The sequence below is a fragment of the Typopeltis vanoorti genome, chromosome 7 (assembly GCF_054136105.1).
Source record: "Typopeltis vanoorti isolate ZY-2024b chromosome 7, IOZ_Tvanoo_1.0, whole genome shotgun sequence".
NCBI classification, from domain to species: Eukaryota; Metazoa; Arthropoda; class Arachnida; order Uropygi; family Thelyphonidae; genus Typopeltis; species Typopeltis vanoorti.
The window spans coordinates 109,142,687-109,157,152 of NC_143555.1; the positions used below are offsets into that span (position 1 = coordinate 109,142,687).

The 14,466-nt window shown below is 32.7% G+C and overlaps 1 protein-coding gene across 1 annotated transcript in view; it reads left to right on the plus strand.

The window, feature by feature from the left end:
* The first annotated feature begins 1,461 nt into the window (after nt 1-1,461).
* The window catches only part of LOC150104955 (ras-related protein Rap1-like), a 28,591-nt gene continuing 15,586 nt past the window's right edge, over nt 1,462-14,466 (plus strand). The window contains exon 1 of the mRNA XM_090396062.1: nt 1,462-1,471. The gene's annotated coding sequence lies outside the window, so the exon portion shown is untranslated. The remainder of the gene's footprint in view (nt 1,472-14,466) is intronic.

Sequence of the window (14,466 nt, forward strand, 5' to 3'; positions counted from 1 at the left end):
GAAATGCAATATTTCACTAGTAGAAACGCCCTTCAAAAACTAGAAGAATTGTGATTTAGGAGTAATAGTAAATAGTGTGCTGAATTGCAATCAGGGGCTCAGGATATTTTCGAATAACTAACAGAGTAAATTTTTCAGTATTTGAAATGCCTTCATAAAAGTTTGAAAACGTTATGTGGATGAGGTTTTCCTCATTTGGGGCCATGGACATGATTCCCTAATGGATTTCCTGAAACATCTAAATAGTCGACATCGAAGTATAAAGTTCACAGCAGAGCTTGAAACTGATAGTTCCCTGCCTTTCCTAGATGTGAAACAGGCCCGGTCTTCTGGTAAACTTACAATTTCGATGTATAGAAAACATACCAAGAGATATCTTCATAGTCAGTCCCATCACTTCCCTCCCCAAAAACTTGGAATAATTTCAACCTTGGAACATAGAGCTCGCTCTCTTCTTGATGACCCAAATGAACTTCAAAAAGAAATCAATGGATATTCTAAAAGAATTATTGAAAAATTCCTTCTTAATCTTCCTAGTCATCACACAGAAGAAATAAATACATTTAAAGGCAATATATCTATTGCTTTCATAAGTTCAGTTTCACAAAAATTAGCCAAGGTTCTAAAAAAATACAATATCAGAACTTTGTTCACTCCACTTCCAAAAATCCGCTCCTTAACAAGCCACCCAAAACCATGTCATCATCATCTTAAATTTCCTGGTGTGTACAAAATTTGGTGTGATTATGATATTCCTTATTTTGGCTAGACAGACAAATCTATTGAATTACGCATGGAGGAACACATGAGGGACATTGCTTACATGAGACAGCGAGCCAGTGCCTTATCAAGCCATATCCTTTTCTCGGCTAATCCTCATGATGAAACCCCAAGTCATACAGTCCGCTGGGAAAGATGTACCAACATTTTTCATTGCCATGATGAATTGGAGAGAAAAATCGTAGAATCTAGGGAAATCATCCTCAACCCTGAACATCTAAATAATAACTTGAACTACAACCTCCCAGATAATCATTCAGCTGTAGTCATGTACTGGCGTTCACGTGATGCTGCGAGCACGCACTCTCCCAACAATGCAACAAACGAAAGAACAGCTTTAAATACAACTACAACGTTTTCATACTAATTATGTATAGAGACTCTCTATGTTGTTCATAGCTTTTTTAACCTTCAGTGTTTAGTGTTTTTTTCTTTCATAATGTCACCTGATGAAGGCTGTTATAAGCCGAAACTAGTCGTGTTTTACTATTAAACACCCTTTACCTAACTCTAGGTTTAAGTCATTCAACTCTTTTCACAATATATATATATATATATATTAGGGTTACCAAGTAATTTTATAAACTTGGTTATTTTACTCCTAATTCCAAGTAAGCAAACATTTAAGTTTGCGCCTGAAACGTAGTTCAAGTCCGAAGGTGGTGCAACAACAGGGCAACTCATTGTAAAGGTGGGCAAAGCTCTGATCACTATTCTTAATATTTTCCATAATGCAAAAAAACTTATTTACATTTATCTCCTCCAGATATTATTTAAAATAAAAACACCTTGTAGCAACTTGTATAGGTAAAGTTGATAAGGTATTATTACTAAAACCTTGGTTTTTAGGGTCTCTAGCCACTCACTGAGGAGACCTCAAAAAAGGTTGAAACCGGTCTGGGTAGTAACCCACCCATAATGCATTGCAGTATACATCATATATATATAAATATATATATATATATATATAAATATATATTCACATTCAACTCATGCCAACGGTAGCACGCGGTCACCTATTCAAATATAACTGTTACTATTCTACTTTTTATTAAGCTGGAAAGTCCATGTTTTTTACTTTGTTATTTTTATGCCTTATGTTTTTTATTTCTCACCTGAAGAAGTCGGAGCACCGATGAAACTAGTCGTGATTTATTAAAGGTTTTTGTTATACTTTCTCGGGTTCTAGTCAGTTAAATTTTAATCTTATAAATGTATACATCCCGAGTAAATCCTAATTTCAATAATATATATATATATATTTATACATTACCCAAGGTATAAAAACTTATTTACACACACACATATGTATATATATTCCACAAAAAAAATTAATTACATAATTAAAATAAAATTTTGCAGTTATTTTAATACGACTAGTTGAAACTGTAACATAATTAATAATAAAAAAATTGACTCTTTTTGCTAAATATAAAATAATTAAATCGAATTCAATCTAATTAAGGCTATTTTGTCTACTATTTTTTTTATATTTTTTTCTCCATTGAGATAAACCTTATTGAGATGAAGCGTACATTACTTTACGACATTAGTTAAAATATGATAAATCGAAACAACTTCATTCATAATCAAAGAATAAAACGTCTTAAACTGATTTTGTTATAGTTAAGAGATTACAAGGAAATTATAATAAAGGTATTTCATTTTTAAGTAAAGTATAATAAACATTTTACGATAATCGTAATAGATGTAATGTTATGGATATGGGAATATTTATTCGTTTCAGTTTTAAAAACAAAATTATTAGCAAGTCAAAATGCCTTTCTATATTTCTTTTTCCTTCAGAAATTCTTTCCAACTGGAAAACATTTTAATTCTCTTGAATTTTCATATTACATTAACAGACATAACTTGTTTTCATATACTGTAAGTAATTCTTTAAAAGAAAACACGCATATTATCCTTCTCGTCAAGTTCATGAGTTTGACATTACTAAAAGGTCAGTGGAATGGAAAAAGAAAATCGACAGAAATGTAATTGAATACAGCTTCGTCAAACTCGGTACAAAACAAGCAATCAAAAGGAACTACTAGTCCAAAACAATTTCATGTTTCAGTGTGTGTGTGTAGCGCGCGATGTTTTCCGTAGAGGATTAGACATACACCGAGAAATAACACTGTTAGTTCAAGAAATCCCTCCAGGTGGGCGGTATTATTTTGCTTCTAACATTGCTGGAAAAAAAAAAAGTTAATAAATAAAGCTGGCAACTCGCTGAAATAAATAAATTAAAAAAAAAAATGCAACAGTCCTTCATTTGGTATGTGTTGTGCAATTCTTACAGATCAGATTATTGCTTTACATTCGAAATAAAGCTTTAACCTTGAAATGAAAGAGTTTTTTTTTTTTTTTTTTTTTTTTTTTTTTTTCCTAGTGAGAGTATTTTGATTTTGGGCGGTGCAATTAGATCTCTGAGTGTAAACAAACTACGATTTGATCTTGGATTCTAAATCCAAGTAAAATGCACTGAAATTACTTTTTGACATTATATTAATGAGAAAATATAAGTCAATGCCCTGTGATTCGAAACCTTTTGATTTTCAAATTCTTTATTCTCTTCAATCCCGCTTCTTTCGAATTTAGTTCCTCAGCATAAACACAAAAGCCATTGTTGTAAAGAATAATGTCGTGTTGTCGTGATCATACGATACTTATTATTATTATTATTATTATTATTATTCGTGACACCTCCAAGGAGTCCGAGGACTCATCGCGGGAGGACATCTACAACTGTCTCAACTACTACACCGAACCTCTACTACGAATCATCTCCATCTACGCCATCCACCGCCCACCTCCACCACAACCAGTATTTTTTGTCTGTAAATTACGTGTGTTCTGAAGGGCCGATTTGTCTGTATGCGGGATGAAAAACCCGAGTTTCCGGGAGAAAAACCCTGCTACCTCCGTATGAGATCGACTAACTCACCTTGGATTGAAATCGTCCAGATAAAGATTCCTCCCGTCGCGACGAGAATCGAACTTAGGCCTATTCCAGTCGAAGGGCGCAATGTACCGTCGTTCTTCCAATTGCGCTACGGAGACGCTTATACGAGGACCTCTCAAATTAAAGCGGTGGACTCAATATTTTCTTTTAGTAATCCCTAAAGATAACACTGGCCAAAAAAAAAAAAAAAAAAAAAAAAAAAAAAATTCCTTCTGATTATGACCTGACACTCGTTTTTTACTAATTTGGGTGCGCTGATTTCAAATATCAAACCCAGTTTTCTCTATCAGGTCAGGTTTTTCCTCTGTGGCATTTTCTTTTTGCTATTTGTAAGTTTTTGATAGTTTTAAGGAGGCAGTACTATTTAGAGGATCAAAAAATTCGATTTTTTAATATTATTTTCTGAAAGTATGTACTTTTAAAAATCTGTTCCTAACTTTTTATCAAGAAATTCAAAAAGTTCCCGAAGATATAGCCTATTATTCAAAGCGGTGCGCAGATCAGAATCGGAGCGCTCACCGTGCGTAAGAACCTGCAATGGCACGTACTGGCGCTTTGAATGCGAGAGAGGCCGATAACCGACCTAATACATTTAGGTCAGTTATCGGAAAGTAGGCGATGATAATTGCCTAAAACAAATGAATGCCACTAAAACAGAAACCCGATGACAATTGCCTAAAACAAATTGCCTAAAACTATATGCGTCATAACAGACAAAGAACGATCGAAATCAGTCAATTAATCGATCGTGAAAGTATGATGAGCGCTTATAACGTTTCAATAAAGTCTCTGTTTTTTTTTTGTTAGTCGGCAGTGAAAAAAATACATCATGTCTACTACTCGAAATTGTGTCAATAGTGTAGCTTCCTTTTGCTACATTTGTGGCAGCTTTACTGTTCCCAGTCAAAGGACAAATATCACTGATTTCGTTAAGAAAGTGTACTTTGCATACTTTGACGTAATAATTGCAGATCAGGACAAGTCGTGGGATCCAAATAAAGTGTGTAAGTCATGTGTAGAAAATTTACGACAGTGGAGAAAGGGAAAATGCCAAAAATTAGCTTTTGGCATTCCGATGATTTGGCGTGAACCGAAAAATCACGTAGATGATTGTTATTTTTGATTAGTTCAGACTTCTGGTTATAATAAGAAGAATAAGAAAAAAACTGTGTATCCAAATCTCGACTCAGCAATTCGGCCAGTTGCTCATGCCAATGAAATAGCCGTGCCAATTTATAAAGGACTTCCTTTACTTGAGAACGAGCATGATCGGGATATGCCAGATGTTCTTGAGGAGCAAGACCCGGATGTTGATTTAGACAATGAAAATTTAATTTCTAGTTCTGGACCGTAACATTTTACTCAAGCGGAATTGAATGACTTATTAAGAGATTTGGGCCTATCAAAGGAATCATCGGAATTGTTAGCTTCAAGATTAAATGAAAAAAACTTACTGGAGCAAGATACGAAGATAACTTTTTATCGTAGCAGGGAAAGTAATCTTGTACAATATTTTAAACACGAGTGTGGGTTTGTTTACTGTAACAATGTGTCAGGTTTACTAACTGAAATGAGTGTTGTACAATATCATCCAAATGAGTGGCGTTTATTTATCGACAGTTCAAGCAGAAGTCTCAAATGTGTCTTACTACACAATGGGAATGTATATGGCTCAATTCCTATTGGCTATTCAGTCCACTTAAAGGAAACATATGAGGACATTAAAAAGGTTCTGAAGTTATTAAAATATACAGACCATAACTGGATCATCTGTGTGGATCATAAAGTGGTGAACTTTTTACTTGGCTTTCAAAGAGGATATACAAAGTTTCCGTATTTTCTAAGCTTCTGGGATAGTCGAGCTAGAAACCAACACTGGAGTCAGAAACATTGGCCTCTTAGAATATCCTTAAATGTTGGAGAACAGAATGTTATAAATCAACCTTTAATCGACAGAGAAAAAATCATTTTTCCACCTCTACACATCAATCTAGGTCTTATGAAGTAGTATATTAAAGTTTTAGATTTACAAGGTGACTGTTTCCAATACATATGTGAAAAATTTCCACGACTTAGTTATGAAAAAATTAAAGCCGGTGTATTTGATGGACCGCAAATTAGAACTTTAATGAGAGACCCAAATTTCATCAACTCTATGAACGAAATTGAGAAAGAGGCCTGGACTTCATTTACGATGGTTGCGAATAATTTTGTTGGAAACAAAAAAGCGTGCAATTACAAAGATCTAGTGGAAACAATGCTTGAAATTTTCCAGCGCCTAGGTTGCAACATGAGCATAAAGCTTCATTTCCTATACAGTCATCTTGATAGATTTCCCGAGAATTTAGGTGCTGTAAGCGATGAACAAGGCGAAATATTTCATCAAGACTTAAAAACTATGGAAGATCGGTACAAAGGAAGATGGGATTCTCACATGATGGCCGACTACGGTTGGAGTATTCAAAGGGATTGCCAAAACACAAGACACAGCAGAAATTACTACAAACAAAAATTTATTCCCTGAAACTCATGCGTAAGTAAAATTTTTATTTTTTTATAAATATTCTTGTAATTTTTAATGAATATTGTTTAGTAGTTATGTATCTAATTATCGGCCTCTCTCGCATTCAAAGCGCCAGCACGTGCCATTGCAGGTTCTTACGCATTTATTCGTTTACTAACAAGCGAGAGCGGTGAGCGCTCCGATTCTGATCTGCGCATCGCTTTGAATAATAGGCTATATCTTCGGGAATTTTTCGAATTTCTTGATTAAAAGTTAGGAACAGATTTTTAAAAGTACATACTTTCAGAAAATAATATTAAAAAATCCTCTAAATAGTACTGCCTCCCTAAAACTATCAAAAACTTACAAATTAGCAAAAAGAAAATGCCATAGAGGAAAAATCTGACGTGACAGAGAAAAATGGGTTTGATATTTGAAATCAGCGCACCCAAATGAGTAAAAAACAAGTCTCATATAAAAGTCACAAAAATTGTGTTGGACTGTGTTATTGAATGCAAATGTCAGCATCGTAAAGATGTGCCTTAAACCTATCGCCTGTTGGTTACATATTAATATTTATAATAAGCGATTTGTTAAATTCGCTGAGGCGTTAAATCCAATTAAGTCATTTTCCTCCCAGTTGTCATCTCTGCAATTTACATGGTTCAACAGATTTCCAATAGCTATTATGTAACTGTTTTACCTGCTTCATCTAAAAAAACAAACAGTGATACTAATTAACAGTGATGAAACTAGAAGATCTCTGAGTGATTATAATCACTCAGTGATTATAATCACTCAGAGATCTTCTTTGAGTGATCCATCGATTACAAGCCTCTCCAGGAGAAAATCGGCTAAATAAGCAAAGAATACCTCTTGACGGATGTTTCTGATTTCCTGTGCACTGGTAACTGCGCATAAGAAGAACCTGTTATTGCCAACGAACTATACCAATAAGAAGCCACATTCCATTCAAATAAATAAATGATTTTCCATACGGATAAATATAATGTATTTAATGCATTATAAATATCTTATGTATATTATACATATATAAATATATTATTAATATATATTATGAATATATATTATAAATATATATTATGAATATATATTATAAATATATATTATGAATATATAAATATATATTATGAATGTATATTATAAATACATAAATATATATTATGAATATATATATATATATATATATATATTATAAATATATATATATGAATGAGAGCCTGTGTAGTTCAGTGGATGTGGATGTGGAGTTCGCACACCACGCCTCTTGGCCGCACAAAGGAAGACTTGATTTCGAGTCAACTCGGCGACTACAGGAAATTTTTCTAAGCTTTTTTTCGACCGGTTTCCGAGTTAGTCGATCTCTGGCACAGGCAAGTGGGTTTTTTCTCCCGGAAACTCGGGTTTTTCGTCCTGTGAACTCAAGAAAATCAACCGCAGAACCCACATTATTTCAAACATTAAATACGAGTGTTAGGGATCACGAGATGACGGCACTTGTTGATCCGTTCCTCTTCACTGTGCGCCACCACGTAATTAGTGATAGCCTTGGGCCAGCTATCTCTGATTGGGTACCAGTGGAGATTGAACTGCCCACTCAGCATCCAAAAGTTAGATAGGGCAAAAAAAGTGCCTTGCCTACTCAATATATATACGGGAATAAAAAGCAGTTAGCTGATTTTATATTATGAATATATATTATAAATATATATATATGTGAATATATATTATATATATTATGAATATATATTATAAATATATATATATGTGAATATATATTATATATATTATGACTATAATATATATATATATATATATATATATATATATATATGTATATATATATATATATATATATATATATGTATATATATATATATATATATATATATATGTATATATATATATATATATATATATAGAGAGAGAGAGAGAGAGAGAGAGAGAGAGATGAATATATATATATGAATATATATAATGACTATCTATATATATATATATATATGAATATATATATTATGACTATATATATATATATATATATATGAATATATATTATGACTATATCTATTATGACTATATCAAATGATCAAATGACATGTTAAAACATGTGAAAGGGTTACATCAAGTTTTGCCATCAAATTCTGCCTTTTTTTAAATTACAGAATTAATATTTTCTATTGGTGTCCAGAATCTTCTTTAATTATACAACAGAATAAGCTTCTAAATTGCAGGGGTTGCCAAACTTTTTGACCATCGACCCCTTCAAGAGTTTCTTGACTTTTTATCGACCCCCTTCTATTCTACTATTACATAATTTTAACATTATGTAATATGTATGTTGATGAATTTTAGAACATTAACGCTCACTTGTATGTAGATGCGCAAAAATGAGACTGGGATCGAATACGTGTAAGTATAAGTAAATAAGCAATAGCACGCGTGTTGTAATCTCGCTCCCGCTGCGCCGACCAGGTGGGAACCTCCAACATCCGTTTTTTTGTTAAATACGTCATTTTGGCCTACTTGATTGGCTTCTGTAACTATTTTCATGACCTTGCTCCATCTTACAGGTCCTATTCATGTCACTTTTCCCACGATTCACTCTTAATTGCGTTGTCATTCAAGATGGAGGTAATCCGAGATAATCGAATTAAATATTACCCGTACAATGATGTCTTATATTTTTCTATCAACCCTGAATCTACCTCTGAGTCCGAATAATCCCCTAACAATGTTATATCGTCCGGGGGTCGATATAACATTGTTACATTATAAAATAAAATCACATTACCACATATCTGTTATACAAATTCATTTTGATTTTTACTTTATCTCTCGAAATTCAAGTTAGGAAACTATTCTTCCATATGAGTAACCACGATTAGACTCGAGAAAATATTTGGTTGCATTTTCGAGTGAATTACAGACAAGTTCTACGTGGTTATTATTATTATTATTATTATTATTATTATTATTATTATTATTATTATTATGTGAAACCTCCAGGTAGTCCAAAGACTCATCGAGGCAGGTGTGCCAACAGCATCGAACGATTTATCACATCCAACTAATAACCGCGCTCAAACTTGCTTAACTTTTTTTTCGTGAGCCATTAGTAGCGGAGGCTCTACTAATCGACCAACCTTTGATGGCTTATGCAATACACACCACCAGACAAACCTTGGTATATAGTTGGATTTTACTAAATCTTGAAGAATAAATAAATTTTTCAAAAAGATTTGAAGAAGATTTCAACGCAACAAATAAATTCATTTTTAACTGCAGAAGTCTTATACATATCATTTCTAGAAATGATTGATAATAATATACCATCAATTTAAAATCTATTTACAATGGCTGTAGAGTTAATCACATTCAAATAAGAATAAGATAAATCTGTCAATTATAAAAATGACGTTTTCCTCCCTTTGTGTTATTTTAATAACTCAATAGACAGAGTTCAGTTTTAAGTGGTTTGTTTTTCATCAGCTTGCATTAGTGTCATTAAATCTCAGTTATATCGATTCTCCTTGACTCGTGCAAAATGAGATGCGTAGGCGACAGGGAAAGTAGCAAACGAATACTCTTTTCTCAGCTGTGTTTACGTCACAGCAAAAGGCACGTGCTCAGATTGGGATAAAGGCAGCCGATTGTCAACAAAGTTGCATATGGTACTCTGTGAGATCAATGTTCGAATTTCTGTAAAGAGAGACACATTTTTCATTCCTTAAAAATAAATTATATGTTTAATAAATATTTATTTGCATTGCATATTAACATAATACATACTGATCAATGAGCAATAATGCAATTAAAACGTAAATTTCTTTCATGATTTTGGTTGGTTAAGCTAATCTGTATCTATTTCTCAATCCAAATGCGATTGCTGATCAGTACAATTTTTTAATAGCTCGATAGCAACAAAAACGATCATAATATAATTGCATTAATTAATAAATTATTATAATTGCATTAATTAATAAATTACGTTAAAATAAAGAAATAAATAATCGAGAAATAAATAAATAATTTTAGTGCAAGCACCTAATTTAGATATTGCAGATTTTAAAATAATAAAGGTATATGTATAGTTTTATTTGAATTTTAACAAAAAATTAGATTTAAAAAACTGTGACTCATCTTATCATTCAATTATTTTTTGTTTCAAAGGAAAGTATACATAAGAAAAGTATATATTTGTTTAGTTTTAATCTAGAGGTAGATCTATAATAATATTATAGACCTAGTGAATGACACTCCTAGAAGTTGAAAATGCTGCTGTTTTGTTCAGTTTTGTTTTCATTTGGCTGCATAATATGTGTCATATTTAACAGGTGTACTTTTGCAGATGTCTGAATAAGCATGTTATTGCCCACAAACTCCAGATACACTGTCGTACACAGTTTTGTTTATATTCCGTTGCATGTAATGCCAATCCCAGCACGTGTAGTTCTACTGAAAAAGAAAAAAAAATTAAAAATAGGATAAGAAAAAAAATCATTTGTTCTCATTGTAATCGTCTGCGCATTCTTATTCTGAGAGTTTATTTTGCGTGGTGCATGCACGTAATCATATTAAAACTAATAGCAGAACGGTCATTTCCAGCCAAGGTTCTATCTGGTTGTTAAACACGAAGAAATAGATTAAATAGAACTCCGAATATGCATGCAGTTATTAAAAAAAAAAAAAGAATTTATTTATAATTAAAAAAGCTCAAAATATTAATCTTATTTCTTCTGCTGAAATTGGATTAGTTCTACAGCTTTTATAATTACTTCAACGATGGTTGTATATCTTGTTTTTTTTCCCCTAAAACTTATTTTTCTAGAAATCATTTTTTTTTTTTTTAAATAAGAAGATGAGGAGACAAAGATTGATTGGCTGCAAAACAAGAAAGACAACACAATGTCGGGATAGAAAAGGTCAGTGACCAGAAACTTATTTGCTGCATTTATTTTACACGAGCACCTTCCAGTAATAATCTCATGCATTGTATTTGCACAATACGCCAGTACGCAGGGAAAATGATTTTATTTTATTCATTTACAAATTATGCAATCAAATATATTTTTTAACTTTTGCTAACGCACAAAAGAAAGTAATGTAGATTCAAAGCCTTGTTCTTTGAGTAACAAAACAAATGAAATATAGTAGATGACATTTTCTTTTATTAAAAATAATAGCAAGAATCTTGGGTTCGTACTTCAGTTAGGTTTTTTAATAAAAATTCTAACGGTTTTTGAAGAAGTAATCATTTTCCTCACGACATTTTTCGAATATGATAATATCAAGTCTAAATTTTTTCCCCTTTTAAAAACTATCTATAGTAGCCCATCTCAGCCAAATTAAAAAATGAATTCCAAGTATATTTTCCCCTAGGAATTTACGAAAAAATAGTTAATTCGTTTTTTAGAATAAAATTTTTAAAAGTCAATTTAAAAAGAAATGTATAAAAACTGCATATTGTCATTCTTTGTCGATTAGAAGGTGAAGAAGAAAGACAGATAAAAACACCCCTATATGAAAGATTTTTATGATATAAGCTAATAACAAAAATGTAAAAAAAATTAATGCACATCCAAAAATTCTTAAATTATATTTTTCTCCCGGAATTTTTGGGATATTATATGGCAACCATAGCACACCATCTCTATTTTGAAATAGCATATTATAACTAAGCCGTATTAATAATAACCAAGTAGTGGCGTATTGTGCAAATACGCCACTACTTGGTTATTTCGCTTCCGGTGAGGGGATCTTAGACTTCGGGAGGTTTGCTTGGGAGTGCATATATAAATTGAGTCTCTGGGGAGGGTGTCCTCCGGCACGGCCCGCTGAGGGACTTTGTCGGTGGATGCTTTTACCTGGAATATGAGGGTTCTGCTCGGTGGTGGGGGAGCCCGTCACTGAGTGGAGCCAGCGCTGAGTTGGACGGTCTTTCGGCCACTATTCAGTGGTCTAGGGATCGTTCTAACTAATTGTTTTAGTTGGCTTTACTTAAACATCGCCAATGAAGTTCTAACTGAGGTTCGGCTATTGTGATACCCTCCTGCCATGATCAGAGCTTTAATAGCTCAATAACACCTTTAATAACTTACCAAATGATTAATTAAATCTGGAATTAGTTATTTCCAGTGTTGAATTTGGTAGAACAATCCTCAAGAGTGGGTGACCTTCTTTGTTTATCAATTTTATATTCTTCAAGGGTTGTTTAATAGCGCTCTATAGGCGAAGAATATGCGCAAAATCTATTTTTGAAGTGATTGAATGTATCATTTAAAATTGCAGAAAGAAAAATATGACCCATCTCAGATAGTTTCTGCTAGAAGAGTAGGACAAATAAAAAAATTTAAAAAAAAAGACAACGTTAGCCAAAGCCTCCCAAGGGAAAGTGGGATGGAAGTCATTCTTAAAGCATTTTTTTTTAACTAAAGAGAGTTTCACAACGAAATTAACCATTCAATATCATATTTATGCAATACACACAGTTTATTCTGTAATTATTTATATACAATGTCGGATTATCTTCTTCTAAGCCATTTTTATAGCGATCTTCGGTTACAGACCTCTCCATTTATCCCCCATCTTTCTCTGTTGTGGTTTCTCCGTGATTTCGCGATGCTACCATTCTTTAGCCACCAGAGAGAATATCTCTGTGATTGTCCAGGCATTCTTCTACTTACATATGGATGGCGTTTTGGTTTTGGTTCTTCTATCACTTTTCATCCATGCCGTATATTCTGCTCTCCATTTTAATTTTAAAATCTCTTCCCCTATATCCAATACTTTTGTTTCTTTTCTTACATCTTCATTTCTTATTTTATGTTGCAGCATTATATCGATTACAATTGAGTTTTCGATTGCCGATATTTCTATCGTTTTCTAGAGATCATGATGTTTGTGAAATCTCTGTCGAATGCTGGTACTTTTGGAAAATTCCAGTATCAAACGTTATGACATCTCATTAAAATCCTATTCTTTTTTTTACTTATATATTGAGCCATAGTATTTTAATATACCTAATTTTTCCATAATAAATGATCTGAAATGAAACAAAAATTAGAACTACTGAACAATTTTAATAGTTCAGATCGTGTTGACACTAAACATGATCCAATTGAAACCAAAATAGAACGTCATAGTCATATCTTTGTGTATATCCAAAATTCCAAATTTCAATAAACTCTATTAATCATGTGGTGTTAGTGAAATCTATAATTTAGGCACATTTCCATCCTGCTAATGGTCGATTGAAATAAAAATAATCGAAAATAATTAGAAAGTTCGTAACGATTCCAAATACCAAATTTCTGTAATAGCAATTTTTTTTTGGCTAGATAGGTGAAGCAAGAATGCTTTTCATATTCCCCGTTATCTGTGAAGAAAATGTATGGATGGGGTAACGTAGCGCTATAAACTCTGATCATGCAAGGAGGGTAACAGCAATAGCCGAGCCTCAGTTAAAACTTCATTAGCTACAGCATTGCCATCCATTACCCTCCCTGGGAACCCATTTTAGTCATTAAGTCCTTGACTCTTTATCCCTTCATCTGATTGAAGAAAATCTGTGTGGATGGGGTGTTATTGCGCTAAAAGCTCTAGTCATGGCTGGGTATCGGCAATAGCTGAGCCTCAGTTAAAACTTCATTGACTACAGCATTACCCGTCCTCCCATATCTTGTAATGTTTTTTTAAAACAAAGAAACATTTGCAAAGTAACAATATATAATAACAATAGAGAATATTAGAAGAACAATGATTCGGTGCGATAAAATCCCAAACTCCTTATAAGGACTGGCTTAAAGGGGCGAAGCAAGAATGCTTTTCATCTTCCCCGTTATCTGTAGAGGATAGTGTAGGGATAAGGTGTTATTAAGCTATTAAAGCTGTGATCATCGCAGGAGGGTAACAGCAATAGCCGAGCCTCAGTTAGAACTTCATTGGCTACAGCATTGCCATCCCTTACCCTCCAAGGGTATTGGATTGAATGAATCAATCACCGCATCTCACGAACCATATTTTTCTTTTATTTATTTTTATTATATACATCTTTTATTTTATTTTTCTTCTGGTGCCTTTTTTTTTTTTTTTTTTGTATTTTCGGTTCAACAAAATGTAGGTTTTTGTTACACCGAATAATAAATAAATGAATAAAATACAACATATTTTTATTATTTTTATTCTTTTACACTTA